Source organism: Spodoptera frugiperda, chromosome 21 (genome assembly GCF_023101765.2).
Source record: "Spodoptera frugiperda isolate SF20-4 chromosome 21, AGI-APGP_CSIRO_Sfru_2.0, whole genome shotgun sequence".
NCBI classification, from domain to species: domain Eukaryota; kingdom Metazoa; phylum Arthropoda; class Insecta; order Lepidoptera; family Noctuidae; genus Spodoptera; species Spodoptera frugiperda.
Window position 1 is genome coordinate 2,262,475 of NC_064232.1, and position 19,560 is coordinate 2,282,034.

Genomic DNA, 19,560 nt, shown 5'->3' on the forward strand with positions numbered 1-19,560 from the left:
CCCCTCTAAAAAATCTAGTAACCCTCTATTCTTGCAACATGAGCAATCCGCCCATCACATACTCTGGGAGTGTGGTCTCTGGCAATCTGAGCGTAACACTATGTTGGACAATTTATTTGTTTCATCAGGTGTATTTTATTACACGGACCTTGTGGAGTCTCGAGCAAATTTCCGTGCGTTTAGGCGTTTTTGCCATACCTATTATTGGAAGCAAGTATTGTGCTCACGCATAGGACCCATTTAGTATTTTAGTTTTAAGTAAAATTTCCGTGGTGCTTGGCGACTGGGCTTCTCCCAGTTGTGCAGTCTAGAAACCGTGCACTTGATTGTGCCTTAAGGCTTAAGTTGTATATAACCCTGTATTCTGCCTTAATTTTTACGATGAATAGTATGAGAAAATGCGATCATCGTACGAATATTCGGTTAAGGTTTTAACTATTTTCTATCAGTAAAAAAAATCTGTAAATTGGTCATTGAGCAGATTTATATGGAACTTAGAATTTTAAGATTTTACATGTATATTACGAACATAATCTACAAAAGTACTATTTAAAAATAAATCACCCTAATTGATATTATAAAAATGACGAAAAAAATATATCGGTCCATAAAATAAAAACATCGATATCCCGTAAATCTTAAATCTCTAAAAATTTATAAAGTGTTTGAACTTCATAAATTTTTTGACAAAAACCAACAACAGCTTTAAATCTTCACCCATTATTTATATTTTTATAATCTTTATATTTATTTAAAATTCTCTAAATTTACGTTTTGAAATACTATACATACAAAATAAAATAATATATAAATAATATATGGTGGCTCCTATTTTTATTATTATTATTTATATTAGGACGTAGCCTAAGAAGAGCGATATGGCATTATAAAGCTGGCTATACGACAAGCGATTGGTCAGTAGCGAACACGACGCGAAAGCGATCGGTTGTACAACGGTTGCCAGTTTTCTTTACATCGCGGGTCGCGAGTTCGATATTATAGTGAAGTGATTTATTAACGAATTTTATTTATTTTTTAATTTATTTTCGAATGATCCTTGTGGCTTTGTTTCTGTTAGGTCTTTTTGCAATCACGTTTTTAATTTGAGGTATGTAGTATTTTATTTTTTTTTGTCTTTGAGTTGTCTTTTTCTATATTTTTCTATAGTTATATATATTATTTTATAATATGTTTCCTATTTAAAAGTACAATTTTGAATATTTTTATTTGTTGAAAAGTATTGTTTTCTTATTATTTTTGAATTGTTTTCTTTTTGGTAAGACATTAGTATTGTATTTATTTATTGGTAAACATATTTTAAATTGTATGTAGGTATTATTTGATGAAAAGTAGACCTATTACAATATATATACAAGGTACCTACGAATTTAAGTATACTTACAATATTAACTTAAATATACTACAATTTGGAAATCCGCTTAGCTAACTTTTTTTATAAACTCGACAATAAAGTTATCAGTAGAGCTGCACTTGCAAAAAATACATAAATGCAACGAAAACTCAATTTATTAGACAGGAAAGTATTTAAAATGTTAAATTCATAACCAATTAATTTCTATCATGTATTCAAGTGTAATAAAAAATCACATCTACGCATATAATATATCTGAAATGAAACGCTAGAAGTGCATATTTCAATAACTTCTGCCTACACAATAGAGCAACAAACTGCTTGAAGTTATATCAGAAAACTGAACATAAGTAGTCATAATAATTAATAATTATTGTAAATAAATCAATTTTACAATGTAAACTCATTGGAAAGTTGTTTGCAAGTTTACATTTTACTTCGATTTTGTCCATCAATAGCACGGTCAATTACCCTATTCTAACTTAAGTGGAAGTGTACGTAAGACTGGAGTTCATTTGTCACCACCTCTACTCTTCAGTGGGTGTCCTATACCCGACAAAGATAGAATAGATAGATAGTTTAACATAGAGACTCAGCGACCCCACAGTCAAACCATTACAACGGTTTTGTGGGGCTTAGTATATTATAATGTAATCTATATGGAAAAGGAATAAATAAATAAGGGATTACACCTGACAAAGACTCTAGACTCTAGTCTTCCTGTGGGTGTCCTATACCCGACTAAGTGACTACATATTTGACAGAATCCGGGCAGGAATAAATAAATAATAAATAAGGGATTACACCTGACAAAGACCCAAGTCGACACCTCTAGTCTTCCTGTGGGTGTCCTATACCCGACTAAGTGACTACACATTTGACAGAAACCGGGCAGCAGCGCTCTCTGATAAACCTGTACCTTTTAAACTACGATCGACCTATCGAATATGGCAATAGGAGGATATATGGAGGATGACGTTTAGTCCGTCCGTAGATAATGAAAAAATATTAGACACTATTTTTATATTTTGTCATATAAGATAACATTAATTAGATAAATCAAATCAAAGTTTAGCAATGGGAGCAAATACGTCATTTCTACGTATAAGATGTACATAGAAGTGACATTACGCGATATTTCAAATCGAAATATCTTCGAAAGTATTTGTTTCCGTAAGAAAATCTATACTAATATTATAAAGCTGAAGAGTTTGTTTGTTTGTTTGAACGCGCTAATCTCCGGAACTATTGGACCGATTTGAATAATTATTTTTGTGTTGGGTAGTGCATTTATTGAGGAAGGCTATAGGCTATAAAACATCACACTATGACCAATAGGAGCCAAGCAGAGCGGGTGAAACCGCGTGGAAGTAGCTAGTAAAAAATACACGTGTAATGTTTTTAAATAATCTCCAAATGCATAAAAAAATGTAATCTAAATCTAAATAGGGTAAATGACAAAATTTTATATGGCAAATCTCTCTTAGGTAATCTATCAGTGAACTGACACGGGCTCATGTGGATTGATAAATAAAAAAAGCCATTTGGAAAATACCATTATAAATATTAATAAAAAATATGATTGCATTGATAACACTAAGATGATAAGTGTAGTCTATTAATTTCATGATGGTCTTTAATCCACTTAAAAAAAACTTTTTTAAAACTTTGCCCCACATTAGGATTCTCTCTCGCGCGCCTCAAAGAGCCATTAAACCACCACAGATAGAGCCCAGTAGGGCTGATGCCTGATCCGGAGTTGCGGACTACCTAACGGGTTTACCGGGTCTCCGGCTCGAAAAATAGGAGTAGGAACGGGGTGGTTTTTAGTCAGTAAGAGTCTGACACTCCCTCTCGTCTCGCCCTAGACGGGAGAAGTCATTTAATGATTTTCCCTCGTAAAAAAAGCCCTCTGTTTACTGTTGGAAAAAGTATATAAATAAAAGATGAGTTCAGAATTTTTTCTGATGATTTTGAGAAGAAACACCGAAACAAACTCAGAGGTTACAGACTCTTTTACAGATTCAACAGATATATTGGTATAAAGACAGGGTATGAGCTAATTAGGTGAGAGGATACTTTTTATCCCACGGGAACGCGGACAAAGTCGCTGGCAGAAGCTAGTATTAATTAATTTAATGAGAAATTACAAACTTTCTGATTAGCAGTGTCCTTCGATCGATGATATCTTAATCTTCTCGCATAATTTGTTAAATAAATAAATAAATTAAAATTGATTTATTACTAAAATACAAACATGCATAAAACACACATCTTTATTTAAAATAGGCCTATTAAATTTAAATACTTATCATATATTTTTATCATAATCCCTATAGATTTATTACCACTAAATAAGAATTAGATCTTATAAATTAAAACATTGTTTTAATTTTGACATTTTAACAAAAGGGTCAAAGTCAAAACATTGAAACGTCAAATTGAACTTTCCGTCAGTCTGTCCGTCAGTGAAGTTAGGTGCTCATTCCAAAGTGTAGCTTCGAATGGAGAAGAACGAGCAAGATGGTTACTCTTTTCAATTTTTTTTTACAATATCTCTGATACATTATTTAATCATTTCCCTTTCGTATTTATATGTGAGAACAATGTAACGACAATACAGCGTCAAAACTAATGGGACTATAAAACCAATTTGTGAAGAAAAAAATAATCTTAAGACGGTTCTTTCAAACAAAGTGCCCACATAGAGGTTACCGGAGTCCCCCTTCTCAATCTTCCCAATCCCCGATTCCTCAACAATCCTTAAATCCCTAACTCCCAAAAGGCCGGCAACGCACTTGTAACGCCTCTGGTGTCCATGGACGGCGGCGATTGCTTACCATCAGGTGATCTATCTGCTCGTTTACCGGCTTATACCATAAAAAAAACATAATAATATGTGCACTTACAACTTGAAATAATGCTTCTATACAAATGAAAAAACTTTGTTTTTAACACATTGAACGCCGTGGTGGTCACCGGTGACCGACGTTAGCGGAGGATTTGCCTTCAACAGTTTTCTATTGGCAGTCAAAAACTTAATTAAATATTTCAAATCTTAAAACAATTGCTTGATGCCACAGGATACCTAGATTATATTGGATTTAGGAAATAAATTAAATTCTTAAAGTTTACGTAACTACTGTTCGTATTTGAGTATCATAGGGAATTTAAATTTCAAGGACTTTTGTTTTAAACTTAGATAATATTTTGCGGATTTAAATTTAAAATAAGGTTAACTTATGACCGATGGCCTAGGTAAAGAAGGTGTGCCTAGAGGTCATGGTTCGATATCCGGTCTGGTACTTATTTATATTTTTATGTTTTTATTATGTTCCGATTGTATATTAGCATTTTAATCGATTTTTTTATTGTGTTTGTATATGAAATTAGTGATATCTGCGGTTCAATCTGATTAATTCGATTATTTGCTTCAATGTCGACTTATTGACCTTAGAATGCTTTTCTACCAGAGATGTGCTATGTTACGTTGCTGTGGATGCGTTTGGTTTGCACCAATCATATTCTAATGGTACACATAGCTTAACACTGGTGGAAACGGACTCAACTAAAGCATGTTTTTTTATATTGAAAGATGCGTGCTGTGGATGTGTGATATAGATGGCTTCCCTACTATCGATACATCGCATACTTGAGCTGCGCATCTTCCTCGCACAGCTACATAGCTTAGTATCAGTGGAAACGGTCACATAGTTTCACAGTTTAGATATTACATCTTCGTAACCTTCGATTTAAAATCCTCCCTAAGGCTGTGTACTTCACTATTCTTTGGTGTAAGAACAAAGAAGCCACGTCTATAATATAGAAATAATTCAAAAGGAGGAAAACAGGGAAAATCATTGGTGGCGAAACGGAGTTCGCTGGGTTTGCTAGTTTTTTTTTTTTGTTTTTTTTGTGGGGAGAAAATCATCCAACTGCTCCCGCCTTGGGCGAGGCGGGGCCGGCGGTAGTGTCAGACTCTTACTGACTAAAAACCACCCCGTTCCTACTCCTGCTTTTCGAGCCGGAGCCCCGGTAAACCCGCTAGGTAGTCCGCAAGTTATGTAATGAAAATTTAACCTTGAATTTGAGTACATAAGGTTGAATTATCATGAAACCACTGCACAGACGGACGGAGTTTCAAATCAATATTAATGTTTAGAAAGTGACATCCCAGTCACGCACTGTCACGGAGTATGAAGTAAATGGAGGAAGAGTCATTATTTTATTTTTTATGGCATAAGCCGGTAAACGAGCAGACGGATTACCTGATAGTAAGCATTCGCCGCCGCCCATGGACATATGAAACACTAGAGGCGTTACAAGTGCGTTGCTGGAATTTTGGGGGTTAGGAATTTAAGGGTTGTTGGGGAATCGAGGTTTGGTAAGGGAGGTAATAGGGTCTCCTCACGGTAATCTCACTCAAACAACGAAACACGACGCAAGCGTTGTTTTACGTCGATTTTCTGTGATGCCGTGGTATCACTCCGGTCGAGCCGGCCCATTCGTGCCGAAGCATGGCTCTCCCACACTTATTGTTTTGTAGCTAATAACAGTCAGTGAAACTTCATATTTGGTACACTAAAACTTATGCTTGGCTATACACCTTACACCACTTCATTCAACTAGTAAAAGACAGTTTCTTAGTCCCAACAATACTTTTATTTTATTTATTTAGAAAACCAACAGCGTTATATACAATGTGATAGGGCTGAGACTTCTAACCCGTTAAGGCTGAGTTCTACATCTAATTTTATAGACAAAAGTCGGGGGTCGAAGAGGTCGAATCCCCTCCCCCTAAAAATTATGGCTATTTTAATATTTTTTTTACTTTTTTTGATATCAAAGGTTGTATGCGTCGTAGAAACAAAAAAAAATGACAAACGGTAGCTAATAACCTTGGCTAACTAATTCATTACTTTTTTCATATGTTTGATAATGTTTTGGTGAGAAAAAAATCATTTGTGAATTATGTTTACCGAAAAAATCACTATTTTTCAATATTTTCAATTAGGGGTTCAACCCCCCATATTATGTTTTTTGTCGATAAAATTAGATGTAGTACTCAGCCTTAACGGGTTAGAAGTCCCACCCCTATCACATTGTATAGTTTACAATAAGTTATGTGAATGACATTGATTAACTATAATTTTATTATATCTGAGTAATACAATCGCCGCGTTGTGTTTCGCGGAATGCTGCTCATGAATATGAGCCTCTAGCATGGCTTGAAACTAGTCGAGTTCCTAGTCAAACAGTTACATGAGTAAGCCGATAACATAATAATAAAATTGACATATTATATTGAAGCAGTCGAAACAATGTAACCAAGAATTGTATTGTAAATCTGATTGAAAAAGAGTAACCTATGGAGTTTCTTGCTCGTTCTTCTCCATAGGAATCTACACTTTGGAACGAGCAAATAGCTTCACTAGAGGACTGACCGACAGACAGACGTTATTAATATTATTATATTTGCTTTGACGTTCAAAAGTGCCTTCCTGGTCTATTTGAAATAAATGATTTTGACTTTGACTTTGACTTTTAACGCTATATAGGTTTCCCTTTTAACTAGAAATTGTGTACATGCGAACGGACTTAATAAAATAGATTCAAGAACAAACTTTAACAAAGTATCAAAATTACTCTTTGTATCGACGTCATTTTGCATCCTTTTGACAGTACATGTCAATATGATGCACGTTACATATTACCGAGTGTTACAATGTCAACAAATGACGTCATATTTTTTGTTTGTTACAGCAAATCATTCTTCATATTTTAAGTGGAATGATTTATGTTGTTTTCAACAATAGTTGGTTTATTTTTATTACTTTATTTACTGTTGTAAATCTTATATTTTTCCTGTAAGTGTACATTTTATATGTTTCTTTTATACAATTGTATTTCAAACATCATTGGCATATAGTGAACCAAACCATGCATCGTCAGGAAATCTGTGGGCTTAGTACGAGTTTGTTTTACGTTCAACGAGATCGAATTGAGGCGTTCTGATTGGTTGGTTCATTCGAGCTGACCAATCAGAACGCCAAACGCGCTCTCGTTTTGATTTTGTTAGACGTAAAGCATACTAAACTTGTACTAACTGTACTGGTCTTTGAAAATAATTTTCGTCAATCACCATAAGCACACATTGAGATTAATGATCATTTCTTCTTAATGTGAGAAGAGGTTTCTGTCTTGCAGTTCAAAATTGTTAGCGATATAATATTAGTTAGATTAAGTATAAAGTTAACTTGGAGTGTTTCTTTATTTTGATTAATCAAAATACCGTACCTAATACAAATTCATTTAGAATTCTAATTAAATTAAACAATGTCCCGAAGTTATCACTCCATTGACTACTATTCCGTGTAGTATATACAATCTACTTAACATTTACATTGCAGCTCTCTTACTTTCAATAGAGGGTAAGTAGATATACAGCTTAATTGTGTACAAACGTAACACCAATCCTGTTATTTTTAAAGTGATAGGTAGAAAGAAAAAACAAAAGAATGTCTGCACAGTTGGTGCGGTGGTTGGGCAACTGGCTGCCGCGCAACGTGCAACGGGTTCGATTCCCGCACGGAGCAACTCTTTGTGTGATCCACAAATTGTTGCTTCGGGTCTGGGTGTCATGTGTATGTGAAATTCTATGTTTGTAAACGCACCCACGACACAGGAGAAAATCCTAATGTGGGGCAAAGTTTAAAAAAAAAAGAAAGCGTCCCAATTCAATATGTTTGGGTTGAAATCAGATTGAAATAAAGAGTTTCTCCCAAAACTGGAATCGATCCACAGATTTTAAATTTCAATTTTTTTAAACGTTGCCCCACACTAGGATTTTCTCCTGTGTCCTGGGTGTGCGTTTCCTTGCCGGAGTCTGTGTTTCCTGATGGGTATAACCTGGGTGTCTTCAAAGCCCGAGTGAATAGGTTGCTTATGGGCAGACGTGCTCCACCGTAGGCCGCATCATCACTTACCACCAGGTGAGTTAGCGGCCAAACGTCGACCCATTAAATGTAAAAAAATGGATTTTTTATAAAATTTGGCGGTTAGGCTGTTGCAGTAAAGCTTATACTTGCGTCATTATATTATTATAAATACAGATCACTATTCGATAATGATTAGTAACTACAGAATTATTTAATGATAAAAATGACTAGCCGAAGTTCCGTTAATGACTCAATCAGCTATGACGTCTATATTAATTAAAAATATTTATATAAGTAATCAGTAGGTATCCGTAAGTTTAAAAGTTAGTCAAAGTTGAAATTATTTATTTCAAATAGACTTGGAAGGCACTTTTGAACGTCAAAGCAAATATACATAACTAGCAAACTCGGCGAACTCCGTTTCGCCGCTAATGATTTTCCCTGTTTTCCTGCTTTTCTTTCGAATTTTTCCTTAATTTTATTTGCTATAAACCTCACGGCGCGCAAGACCTTTCCAACGAATGCAAAATCGTGGAAATCGGTTCGTGCGTTCTGGAGTTATAGCGTCAGGAAGAAAAACCCGACTTATTTTTATATAATAGAATAACATTTAAAATGTCAGTCCTCTGGTGATGCTGTTTGCTCGTTCCAAAGTGTTGTTATTCTAGACCATAATCTACTCCTTTTCAAATTTCATTCCGATCCCTTCAGCCGAAATGTCAAAAACGTCAGTAAAGCTAAGTGCTCGTGCCAAAGTGTAGCTTCGAATGGAGAAGAACGAGCAAGAAACTCCATCCGTTACTCTTTTAAAACATACATTTTATTCACTTTTTTCGGCTTTTCGAAAATTTCTCGGTAGAAGCTGGGAGTCTGGATTTGTGCCCAGTATATGGCAAGAGGCTCACCCTATTACATGGGACTTATAACACAAATGGTGAAAGGTGGGTGTACATCTTTGCCTACCCTTCCGGGGAAAAGAAGGCGTGACGATGTATACTTTTTATTCAAGGATTTATCGATAAAACATATGGGAACGGGAAAGAACCGAATTCCACGTACTAAGTCGCGGGCAGAAGCTATAGTTTACTTTACAAAAATGTAGGTTATTGAACAATCAGTGCGATATCAGACGTAGATACGTTATCAATTTGCTAGTAATGCTTACACGCTTAGGTATTTATTTACTCAAAATCAACTTTGGGTTCAAACATCGTAGTGTCACGAGTTTTATTCTCGGAAAGCAGGTGCATATTTTGTATCGTATAAGCTGGTAAACGAGCTGACGGATCACCTGATGGTAAGCTATAGCCGCCGCGCCGCCAATGGTCACTTGAAGCACCAGAAACGTTAGAGGGTTAGGAATTTAAGGGTTGTTGGGTAATCGGGGATTGGGAAGAGCTGTAATTGGGTCTCCGGTAACCTCACTTACACAACGCAAGCGTTGTTTCACGTCGGTTTTCTCTAAGGCCGTGGTATTACTCCGGTCGAGCCGGCCCATTCGCGCCAAAGCATGGCTTTCCCACGCTTAAAACTCTTACAGGTTAACTGATAAAAAGTTACTGTTACTTCTCTTTTGGGGATAAAATGCGTGTCTTTCCATTTTACTCAGTGTCATTTAATGTTTTACTTAACCCAGTCGTTAGCAATAGGGATGATGACTGGGTCAAAAATAAATTAATCAATACAATAAAATATTCATAAATAATCACACTCTCATTCATAGATATGATGAACTACTTAATTTTCGATTTTTTCTAGCTAAATTTCTGGAAATAAGTCTGCTATTTGACGTAAAAATCTGATGACGTCATAATAGAGTATTTCATACAAAGTTCATAGAAAACATCGTTTTTGACGTTTCGAAAAAACTATTGAATTTGACTAGTAGGAAACATGCGTATTGTTTCGGAACAAAATCGTTACTAAGGTACAGTTTAAGTAATCATTAAATATCCCTGAATGCGGCAGTTAATGTTAAATTCTAAGAAGAATATAAGCAATATATGTATAACTGTATTACACACAGGAAAACAATGCGTATCCGACGCTGCGCTGTTTCGGAGAAAGTCCGCTGACTCAGCGGAGCGATTGGTATGTTGTAAGATGTACCGACCGACATGGCTATCGGAGTTTGAGTAGAAATTGAGAGTGCTATCTTACAATTAGAATCGTGATCAAATTACATACAGTATGGAGATCACTCATACGATTTAAATCGAAAAAACGACTCTTCTTCACATAATATGTTTGTGTTTTGTTAAAATTTTCATGATTGGCAGGCGATTTGAAGATCGCCGCTTAAAATCTCGGTCAAATATATAGTTCTTTACTTAGCATCTACGACACCCGCGTGAAGAGTGGAGGTGGCAGAATGCATTCCACTCAGCAGGCACTGCGCCAACAAATCTCAATCCGAAGTGTATTTCAAGTTATAAAAGTCATTCCAACTTCAAGTTAGAACTAAGTACACAAAGTTAGTTGCATCCGTGCTTATGTTTAAATAGCTCAGTCGGCTAAGTTCGTTCTAAGTAGGGCGAGTAACGTCGGGTGCTAAAGTGTTGTGTTTAAAAAGGAAAGGTGGTACAGTCGTTGTCAGTTTACTTAAATTTTCAAATGAATGTTAAATGTAGTTGTTTGTTTTGAAGTATGTCGTGGCTTACCACGAGTTTTAAGACGCTTCTCATGCGTGACAGTACGGGTTCGAAATCTGTCTGGAACTATATTTGAATTTAGGAACGTACGATTTATCCTCACATAGTCATCTAAACAAACAGGCAAGCAGAAAAGCAAATATTTTTATCGTTAGACATACTAAATTAACTAAAAATCACGGTTTACTCACGTAAATTCATGGAGAAAAGCTCTACTAGTTTCGAGTCACAGAGGGACTCTTCATCATGAGCGTTCACATGTCGAGCGGCCTACTGGTCAGTGCTAGTCAGTCACTAGTTAATTCAGAAAAGCAAACTTAAAATTTTGTCTGTCTACTCTGTTTGTTCATGATAAAATCAAATACTATTGAACAAATTTTGATGCGTTTACCACCAATGAATAGAAAGGAATATTTGAGTGCGTAATTCATGAAGATCCTGTGGACCGCAGGCGAAACTGCAGTCAAAACGCTAGTTTGTTATTTATTTGTGTTTTAAAACACTTCCATATACATTATTCTAGAATATATATACATATGTGTAATATGTCGTGAATGATGTCATGATATTCATGTTTACTGGGATTCTCATGTAACTTACATGTCAATCGGAATTTTAACATGTAATCTGAAATAATTTAGCATGACAAAGGATTTATTTATATTATATATTTATTAAATATGCGTATATGTAGGTACATGTTTATTTTCTTGTAACATGTAAATTATGTCATATTTGAGATGTAGTTTGCGAATTTTGAATTTGCAAATATATATAGGAATGAAAAATTTAATCATATTAGAATTGTGGTTTTAGAAATAGATTGTAAAAGCCAGTCAGTGTTTATTTTAGGGTCCCTGCCTAGATGGGGCCCAGTAGGTCGAATGGTTGCTCCGGAGCTGCGAACTACCTAGCGGGTTTACCGGGCTCCGGCTCGAAAATCAGGAGTAGTACACTCCCCCTCGCTCGTCCAAGGCCAGAGAAGTCATTGGATAATTTTCACCCCTTAAAAATGGATCTTCGCCCACGGCGACTTTTTCTAGCAATGCAGTAGTGATACAGTAGCGATACAGTGGCGATGCAGTAGCGATACAGTGGCGATGCAGTAGCGATACAGTGGCGATGCAGTAGCGATACAGTGGCGATGCAGTAGCTATACAGTAGCGCGGTAACAGCGTGTTGGAAATGCAACTGCACAATGTCGCATAGCGTTCTATCGCGACGGCATCACGATAAAAGTCGCTGGGAACAAGGGCCCTTAATTATAGATGATCATTTTTCAAAGACAAACAATGAAAATAATTTGATTTGATTTTGATTTTGGTATAGGACTTGATTGAATGAATTGTCAATGCCCTTGCGTGATACGCCGGCTCGTTTACCGGCTTATATCATAAAAAAATAATAATACCTAAGCCCCAATTACTAGAGCTATATTTTTCTAATACAAAAAAAAAACTCTAATAGGAAATAAACAACATCACAATTGTCCCAAAAATCTTCCTAAACAAAATTACCTATTTACACTAAAATTCACAAAAACACAACATCAACAAACAAACAAAAAACGACACTAAAATAATCTAATTTACGGCACACTTTACCTTAACCGATGATAATTACGAAAATAACAAAAAAAAAACAAATAAAAAAAAGTACTGTCACGACAAATGACAGTTGTGTGCGACAGTACCTGCGCGTGAGCACTTTCTCTGCTGGGTCAATGGACAGCGGAGTAGAATCCGTGTTGTAAAGACTCGTGCATCATGATTGGTTCGTGCGCTCGTGTGCTCGATTGATTTCTGTGTGAGTGTGATTCATTTGTTTTTTTTAATTTAATGTTATTTTTTTTCTGAAGGGGGAAAAATCATCCAATGATTTCTCCCGCCTCTTCCGAGGCGAGTGTCTATCCAACACACTCGCGTCACGGGTTGCTTGCTGTGCTAAGTGTGTTAACTAATGTACAAGCACACTTCTACAAACTTTGGATACCGTTTGAAATCGGGAAGAGGGAAATTTTGAAAATAGGCTTTAATGGGGCCCAAATAAAGCCTATGCTTTATTTGGGTAACTTACTATACATAATCCTCTGAAATCTCTTCAACATTACCAATATCATTAAATTTTATTGTAACTTTCGTGAGACATACTAAATTAATTACCAATAATAATTACCAACACCTATAAAAAAAAAAAAATTTTTTTTCAAACACTCCTTCGTTGTGCACTAGCCCTAACAGATCGTGTACAATTGGGTACACGGCGGCACGGCGGTACAGTCACGCACCACTTCGGTTAACATTCTGACCATTGTTCGATAGAGACCGTTAGGGCGCACCACAATTGCCACGGTATTCCACTAATCTATTTTTATGATGGTGAAGAACTGCCTTGTTGGTCGAGTGGTCGCAAATGGGACTGTCAGGCACGGGATCTCGGGTTCGGGCAAAAGTACTGCTAGACATTTTCGGATTTTCGAAAATTTCTCAGTATTAGCACGGAGTCTGGAATTATGCATAGGCACGGAGTCTACTAATAGCTTCACTAGAGGACTGACCGACAGACAGACGTTACTAATGTTATTATATTTGCTTTGACGTTGAAAAGTACCTTCCTGGTCTATTTGAAATAAATGATTTTGACTTTGACTTTATGTCATCGATTCCCAGATTGGATAAAGTACTGCTAGGCTTTTTTCGGTTTTTCGAAAATTTCTCAGTAGTAGCTCGGAGTCTGGAATCGTGTCCGGTATATGGCAATAGTTCCGGTATCATCAATAATCGTGTCCGGTATAATCACCCCCTATTACATGGGACTTATAACACAAATGGTAAAAACTGGGTGTACATTGTATAACGGCATTACGTACCGTAATGTGCACCTCTGCCTACCCCTTCGGAGAAAAAGGACGTGATTGTACCTAGTGGTGATGTCGTTTCAATTCACTTTATTAGGGTGTGAAGAACAGATACCCGGAGCTGCGGTAGCGGGTTTACCGGGGTTCCGGCTCAAAGAGCAGGAGTAGGAACGGGGTGGATATTCATCAGTAAGAGTCTGACATTCCGAGAGAAGTCTTTGGATAATTTTTCCCTTAAAAAAAGGGTAAGAAGAGATCTGAAAAACCTGCGGCGATACATGACATGTGACAAATGACACAAGTCGCACATCGACGAGCAAATCAACGGATGACGGCATAAATCCTATATCGCACTTTTGAAGTTTACATACGAATAAACATGGATAGAATATCCCAACGAAAAACAGTTGGGCAGAAACCCCACCAGGCAGCCCTCGCCTGGTCGGAGTATCCTCATTTTCTTTGGGAATTTTACTCTCTGTTCCTTAAAAACCTAGAAATAATGTATTATACAAAATGTGATATCTAGTTTGCTCTAAGCCATTATTTTAGTCAAATAGCGAACAATTTAATATAGGGCTAGTAGCGAGACTACTGCCTATCCCTTTTACCGATGTCAGTCACCATTTCAAACCTTTATCAGTATTTCAAACTTAGGTGCACATTGCAAAACGCTCGTCGAAAATACTTCAAAGGAATTTGGCACTTACATACACGATAAATCGATCGTTTTTCGTACAGCAATTTAATTGGTCCCTAGCGATTTGATTGCTAACCGAGGTCTATTCGAAAAATGGACTTGAAAATCTATAGTCTTCTATTTGAAAGGAAAGTGAACCTTATGTTTATGTAGCTAAAATTGATTTTGCATAAATCTGTAGATGGTGACGGAAAAATATGCACGTTAACATATAAATCTGTATGATAGAACAGAGTCAAAATTATTTATTTCAAATAGACCAGGAAGGCACATTTGAACGTCAAAGCAAATATAATAATATTAATAACGTCTGTCTGTCGGTCAGTCCTCTAGTGAAGCTATTTGCTCATTCCAAACTGTAGATTTCTATGGAGAAGAACGAGCAAGAAACTCCATAGGTTACTCTTTTTCAATCAGATTCACAATACAATTCTTGGTTACATTGTTACGATTGCTTCGACTTTACATGGTTGGAATTTAGGCCAGACACAATATCATCACCCACGTTTCATTTAGGATGTGACTACGTCTAAATTACTATTATGAGACACCTAACTGACTACCCACTTATTATTAAACAGCATTATAGTTCTGAGAATCACTGGCTCGAAAAGTAAGAGTAGGAAGGGGTGTTTTTTAGTCAGTACGCGTCTTATATTCCCTCTCGCTTCGCCCAAGGTGGGAGAAGTCATTGGATGATTGTCCCCCCTTAAAAAAAAAACATTGCTAATATTTGCTACCATCATAATTAAACATTCCTATATGTATGTACTAGCTTCCGCCCGCGACTCCGTCCGCGCGGATGTCGGTCTTCGCGTGGAAGTTTTATTTCTCCATTTTGAGTAACTCTGACAATGACATCTTATAAATATCTATTGGACCCAAATACGGCGAGGCCCATAATAATTAAGGAGATCCCTCTATTGAGCTACTGCTGTTGACCTCGCGTTCTGTAGAATAAAACTGAAAAATCCTTTTTTTTTTCTACGCATTTTTCCAGGATAAACTATAACCTGCCCAGGAGTATGAAGAACAATTGTACTAAGTTTCGTTGAAATCTGTCGAGTTTTTTTAATTTCTATAAAGAACATACAGACAGACAGACAGACAAAAAAAATCTGATTGCATTTTTGGCGTCAGTATCGATCACTAATCACCCGCTGATAGTTATTTTGGAAATTTATTTCATGTACAGAATTAACCTCTCTACAGATTTTTTATAAGTAAGTATAGATTACCTTAATAACATGCCTTTTGACGTGTAAAAGTGCTCTTTTGTCCTATTTACAGGAAATAAATATCATTTCTGTAGAAAAATAGGCGTGGCAAACATACAATTACATAGCTATGTTTTTCTAAATCAACATACATACGAGTTTACCACAGATTACCTAACTCCGGTTACAATTCGGTTCAAATTCTCGAATATAGCCAGTTCAATGTTACGAGCCGTGCTGCGTTTGCATTCGTCTGGCTACTTGCTTAGTTGCTGGAGAGTAGGTCGTGTATTTTATTATATTAATAAAGGTGGTTAAGATTTCAAGTAAAAAAAATTAACACTATAATTTATATCGACAATTTATTAGTAAACTATGTGAGGATGCTTGACTAATTTCGAAGTCCAACCGGGACTTATAATCAGTCATACATAACATAAGCAATGTGTTTGGTGGTCGACTTTAAAATCATATTTTAGCAGAGTACGTCTCACAAAAGTCATTTTGCAAAAGGAATTAAAATGGTAGGTTAATTTTTTAGTAAATTTTAGTAATATAAATGCCTTTAAAATCAATTATAACTAATATTATAGCTTACACACAAATAAAAATGCATTTAGTATCTAAATAACTACAGTAACAATAAGTACAAAAAAAAAAAAATTTTTACGTCACTTAAACTCTGTATCTCAAGTTATTCTATAGATTCACAATCTTCCCACAAAATCGCTACATTACTCAAGATAAACCGACACAATTTACACAAAGCGTACAAAAAAGTCAAACCCATTACTTTGGTACCCCACTCTACTAGCGCCACTACTCGCCTCTCGCCTCACCGTTCAAACGTACCATCGTTCCCTAGTCCTAAGTCGACACCGGGTACGGCCGGGGTCAATGACCGACCTTGTCCTTATCGATTCAGTAGACTACGCGAGTCAAAGCTTTCTTAGCTTTAAGCTCGCAACGCATATAGTTCGGGAATACAATTTTTAGGGGAATATATTTGGAGGTCAAATTATAATGGTATTGTTTTTGTTTAATGAATAGAGTAAATTTGTGTCACTGGGTGTGAGCTGACTACCTAGCGGGTTTACCGGGGCTCCGGCTCGAAAAACAGGAGTAGGAACGGGGTGGTTTTTAGTCAGTAAGAGTCTGACACTCCGTCTCGCCTCGCTCAAGGCGGGAAAAGTAATTGGATGACTTTCTCCCCTCAAAAACAAAAGTGTCACTAGGTGTTGTAGGTCGCTTCCAACCGGTTTATCTGGGACTCCCACTTTTTTTAAACACCAGAGATGCAAGGGCGTTGCCGGTCTCCGAGGAATATCTTCTAAACATGGATCAAAGTTGCAGATGGAAATGTCTTTTTTTCTTTTGAGGGGGGACAATCATCCAATGACTTCTCCCGCCTTGAGCGAGACGAGAGGGAGTGTCAGACTCTTACTGACTAAAAATCACCCCGTTCCTACTCCTGCTTATCGAGCCGGAGCTCCGGTAAACCTGCAAGGGAGTCCGCAGCTCCGGATCAGACATCAGCCCTACTGAGCCCCATCAACCCGCTAAAACCTAGATTCGATAAAAGCGACAAGAAAAGATGATCGATTTTGACGACACAATACTGCTATTATGTTGACCATGTTTGAAGTGCTAAGCACGTTCGGTCGTAGGTTCGGTGCACGACGAGGCACGTTTTCAATATAAGACACGTGCGGCCAGATTCGTATTGTACTCGTATACAAAGTTTGATAAAGAGCCTCCTCAGTAATATTACGGTACTTTAAATTACGGTATTGGCTAAATATTATTTAACAGCACACTGCTGGACCATGAGCCTCCTCTACATAAGAGGGGTTTGACATATTTCTTCACGCTTTTTCTTTTGAATGGGGAAAATCATCTTATGACTTCTCTCGCCTTAGGCGAGGGGGGAGGGAGTGTCAGACTCTTACTGACTAAAAACTATCCCGTTTCTACTCCTGCTTGCCGTACCGAAGCCCCGGTAACTCGCTAGGTAGTCCGCAGCTCCGGATCAGGCATCAGCCCTACTGGGCCACATCTGTGGTGGTCTGATGGCTCTTTGAGGCGCACGCTCCGCACGCACGGGTCTGATCACGCACGCACATCCGGTATATGCAAAATAACATAACATTACATATACTATGTTATGTATACATAAAAAATGTTAATTTCGTAAAACTGTGTCATTGTCAGATTTATCATTTATTTAAATAAATGCATAAAATATACATAGTCGATAGATATATAATTCGCCATGTATGTCTTTTAATGTATATTAAGTAATTTTGCGAATTTGCGACGTCTTAATTTTTTATTATGGTATAATAAATTGGTATTTGGAATTTGACCTTCGTGACAGTTTTGTCTGTATATGTTATAAATGTGACTATCTACGTAATCTTGTATGGGTTCTATAGATGTAAGGTTAAAGTAATAATTAATTATTTATTTTGTTTAGTCAAGTTCGCAATGTCGTTGTATTCTATGATGGGGTAGGCAGAGGCGTACGTCGAACTCATTTTATGGGTTATTTTTAATATGATTGAGTCTATTGCCATAGGTAAGTTAAAATTTTTAAATCTTCCTGCTATTGTTGAAAACTTTCCCGTGCGTACACCGCGTCTAGTTCTGTCTTGAGTCGAGCATAGAGCCATCAGACCACCACAGATGGGGCCCAGTAGGGCTACTGCTTAATCCGAAAGTGCGGACTACCTAGAAGGTTTATCGGGGCTCCGGCTTGAAAATCAGGACTAGAAACGGGAAGGTTTTTAGTCAGCAGGAGTTTGACTCTCCCTCTCGCTCGCCCGAGGCGGAAGAAGTCATTGGATGACTCCCCCTCAAAAAAAGGAAAAACAGAAGTAATTCTTGATAACTTTGGAAATACAACTAGTTACTTGGGTACTATTGTAAGAGGAAGACTGTGAGTGTGAGTTATATGTAATAGAGAGTGAGCTAATTGCCATACAAAAATCGAAATAATATACAACGTGTAACAAAATACCCATATACATCAAGAAACCCTGATGAATACAGGTTGAATAGAATCTCTACAAAAAGTTTCAGCTTAAAATACATTAAAAAAAAATTGTACCAAATACTTGGTATCGCATGGTTCTTGATTTCAAATCATACAAACATGTCACAACACTACAGGGGTCACTCGCTAATATTACGAAACATTTCTTCTGTCAATCTGATCGCCTAGTTGTACCTGTCTACCTAATTTTGATTCGCTCGCCGGCGCGATTTGAAAAATTCATAACTTGGTACCATGAAAACATGAGTTTAAAAATCCCTTCCCGTATCGTTTGTTATGTTATCTAGAAACCGTGCAATTGATATGTATACCCCCTTTTTATTACACGTTGTATTACTGTGCTCAACCCGAGAATCAGTCACTCCACGACCGAATGAACCAGTAAGTTTCGTATAATGCAACTAGCGATACAGGCCAAATATAAGGTGCAGCTCTACCTACCTTCAGGGAATTAAAGGCGTGATGTTATCATTTACATACCACGATAACTCCTTATCAGAAAGATAGGTTAGGAATTCTGGTGACCAGATACCACATAGCAACATTGCTTTCGACCTCATTTTTGTAATCAAGTAATATGATACGATGTTCTATAGGTATGTTACATACATAATTTCACGATTTTTGGCGCCTGGAAGGGTAGGCAGAGGCGCATACTACAATGTAACAACCAATTTTCACAATTATGTCAAAGTCCCTTGTGATAACAATCTCGGGCTCCATTCATTTTTATGAAAAGTTTTATAAAATAATAAAAATCCCTACTAAAA

At 36.7% G+C, this 19,560-nt stretch overlaps 2 protein-coding genes across 4 annotated transcripts in view; both read left to right on the forward strand.

The window, feature by feature from the left end:
• The window catches only part of LOC118280349 (uncharacterized), a 180,825-nt gene that overhangs the window by 84,433 nt on the left and 76,832 nt on the right, over positions 1-19,560 (forward strand). The window lies entirely within an intron of this gene.
• LOC118280222 (putative fatty acyl-CoA reductase CG5065) overlaps positions 1-19,560 on the forward strand; it is a 65,686-nt gene that overhangs the window by 22,611 nt on the left and 23,515 nt on the right. The window contains exon 1 of one of the 2 annotated variants that reach the window (XM_050702055.1): positions 908-1,108. The exons of the other annotated variant lie outside the window; for it this stretch is intronic. The gene's annotated coding sequence lies outside the window, so the exon portion shown is untranslated. Of the gene's footprint in view, positions 1-907; positions 1,109-19,560 lie in introns of those variants that run through there. 2 annotated transcript variants of the gene reach the window in all.